This window comes from Coloeus monedula (genome assembly GCF_965178545.1).
Source record: "Coloeus monedula genome assembly, chromosome: Z".
Classification (NCBI taxonomy): Eukaryota; Metazoa; Chordata; class Aves; order Passeriformes; family Corvidae; genus Coloeus; species Coloeus monedula.
The window spans coordinates 4160079-4163255 of NC_138822.1; positions in this window are offsets into that span (position 1 = coordinate 4160079).

The following is a 3177-nucleotide window of genomic DNA, read 5'->3' on the forward strand; positions in this document are numbered from 1 at the left end:
GGCCGCGGCGGCGGAGGAGGAAGAAGGGGAGAAAAAGGAGTAGGAAAAGGAATGGAGATGAGGAGGGATGAGAGGGACGAGGAGAGTGAGGAGGATGAGGGGGACGGCGGGACGCGCGCCCTGGGCAGGTCCTGGCAGCTTCGTACCTCACTGCGCTCCGCCTGGTCCTGGTGCGCTCCGGCCGGTCCTTGTGCCTTCCTCCCGTCACCGAGCCGGCATCGACCGGGAAGCGGGATGGAGTGAGCCTCTGCTCCGAACTCGCTGCGAGCCCGCTCCATCCCTCCCTGCCCGGGGGAGTCGTGTGGGACGCGCGGGCATCTGCCAGGACCTGCCTCCCTGAGGAACCGCAGAGCGCTGCACGGAGCGCCGCGGCCGGGAAAGTAAAGCAGAGAACAAACATTATAAACAAATAAAGGGATTATAAACATATAAAGGGATAACTAGGGATATAAACAGTAATTTCTAGGGTAGACTTTTTTTTTTTTTTTTGTATTAGAAGAAAGGAGTTTTCAGATCTGCAGATAACACCATGCTGATACTATACAAATACTTTACCTGCTTAAAACGGATAAATTATCATTTATATTAAAATAAGCGTGTGAACCATGGAGTGTTGGTTTTGGAAAAAAAAAAAGCTGGTTCCGCTGTTCCAGGCAGAGGAAAACGAGAATGTGCTCAGAAAAGACATGATAGAAATAATGACGGAATTTTGTGAAAACCTACTAAGCTCGCAGAGATTCCTGCATCAAACATTTTTTTCTTCTTCTTTCATTTAGAGCCGCCCTCCACTTCCTTTTTAATTGTCAAGTGTCTATTATTAAGTCATCTAATGAATCACAGGAGTTTGTGAAGTTTTGCATTAAAGGAGCCAGTCAGAAATGTGGGACCACTAGAACAGTAATAAAAATTTAACCTGAAAATGGAAGCTGTCAGCTGTATAAAAACGTCCAAACCTTTATGATGTATTTTAACATCAATGTTAAAAACCTTTTCTTCAACTAAACTGTTATTCTTCGCTATTACCAAAATAAATTTTATGACGGTCGTTGCTTCAGACAATGATTAAAGAACTTTTCGGGGATGTGTCTCAACTTACCCACAATATAAAATTCTTTAAAAACCGAAGTTTTGTGTTCATTGTTTACACTAATAATACATTTAATACAGTGCAGGATGCAGGAGGCCTAGGGCTGGGCAGCACTTTGCCTTTGGCCAATTGATTTTTTGGCCAATTGATTCAGATCTTAATTCTGAGAGCTTTTTGATTGTCTTGTGGGCTGAAATGTCTCCCACCCTCGGGCTCACAATGTTACTTGCCAAAATTAGTTTTTTGGTTGGTTTGGGGGAGGTTGTTTTTGGGGGGGGGGGGTTGGTAGGTTTTTTTGTTGTTGGTTTTTTTTTTTTTTTTTTTGGTGTGTGTGTGTATGTGTTTGTTTTTGGGGTTGGGGTTCTTTTTGTGTATTGTTTGTTTGTTTGTTTGTTTTTGTTTGTTTGTTTTGGGTTTTTTGTTTGTTTGTTTTGGGGTTTTTTTGGTTTGTTTTTTGGGGTTATTTTTGTAGTCTTGTTTTGGGTTTTGCCTTTTTGGTAAAGATATTTCCTAAACTCTTAGCTGTGCAGGTGTTCAATGATGGCTAAGATCCTTTTGTGCCAGTTTTTGTTTGTTTGTTTGTTTTAGTTTGGTTTTGTTTGATTGGTTTTTGTTTGGTTTTGGTTTGTTTTGTTTGTCTGAAATTTGTTTGTCTGAAGTTTGTCAGATTTTCAGAGTATGTGGTAATTTACACATGGAACAACCCTGCGTGTTAGTGCGGTGGGAAGTAATCTGTAAGGAAGTGATGATCAAAACAGTCAAACTAATAGAGGAGTGGCTCAACACGTACATAATTCTCTATGATCTTATTTTTGGGTGTTTTTATGCTTGATGATCTGAAAAATGCTTTAACCTAAGACCAGTGTCCCACTCGTATTTTGCAATTAGAGAAATACTTCATTAATATAAAGAATTGAAAATGCCAGAAATTAGTCAGTGATAGGGTTCATCCACCTGCCATGCCCCATTTTTAAGTCAGTTTAGTCTTTTCCTCAGACTTCTTCCATTGCAAGTGCAGGTACTTCTAAGATCAAATTTAATCAGAAGAGGGCAGCATTTAATGTATTTTGACATTCTTTCTTTAGCTTCCAGAGCATGATATAAGCAGTTTTACATGTAATGAACACATTTTCCCTTTAGCTTACTAAAAACAATAACTTCACCCACATCACCTCAAAAAAAAAAAAAAAAAAAAAAAAAAAAAATCCTGGAGGTTTTTTACTGGGTTCTGGGGGCATTTTACAAGACCACTTTCTGTGTCCAGTTAAAATTGCCTGAAGTGGCATAGTTTTATGCAATTGCATAAAAATACATCTCATTTACAAGCCTTCCATCTTTAGGGCTGTAAAATATGTACAGATAAGAGAGATAAGAGTTTTATTTGGAAAAACTTTAGTGCTGTGCTTCTTTTTTTTTTTTTTCTTACTGTTGTTTCTCCCTTATATCCCTTTATATATATATATATATATACATACATATATAGATATGACTGAAGAGTTACCCTTTAAGTCCCTCATTACTGATAATTTGTGATTTTCAGAAGGAATGAGCCCTTGCAGAGGAAAATAAAGTTGGTAGAGGAACCTTGGAGTAACTGTTTCACACAGCAGGTTTAAATGGAAGGTGTTGGTGAGGTTTACCCCAAATCTGCTGTTCTGACAGGCTGGTTCATAAAGGGCCTTGTAGAACAGACATTTCATAGTGGAACATATTGAGGGAGTTATCAAAAGGAGGAATTTTTACTTGCTGAGATGAAAATGTTGTTAATTAACTAAATAAAAGCAGAAAGGTGCACTTGGGTTATAAAGGGATGTTCATTTTTTCAATGTAATGAAACTCTTTCAGTTGGGAGGAGTAGTTGATTTACTTCATGGATGGGATGGAGTGGCCAAGCTTTGGTAAGAGGTATCACAAATGCTGAGAGAATAATAAGTGTCTTACACTAAGATTATTCAGGAAATCTTTCTGTCACTTACCAAATCATTTGGGAGCATTCATCTCTACAAGGATTTTCATTAAAGTACTGATTAGCAACATCTAGGGAAATTTCATATTGAATATTCTGGCTTCTGATGATATTTTAATGGGAA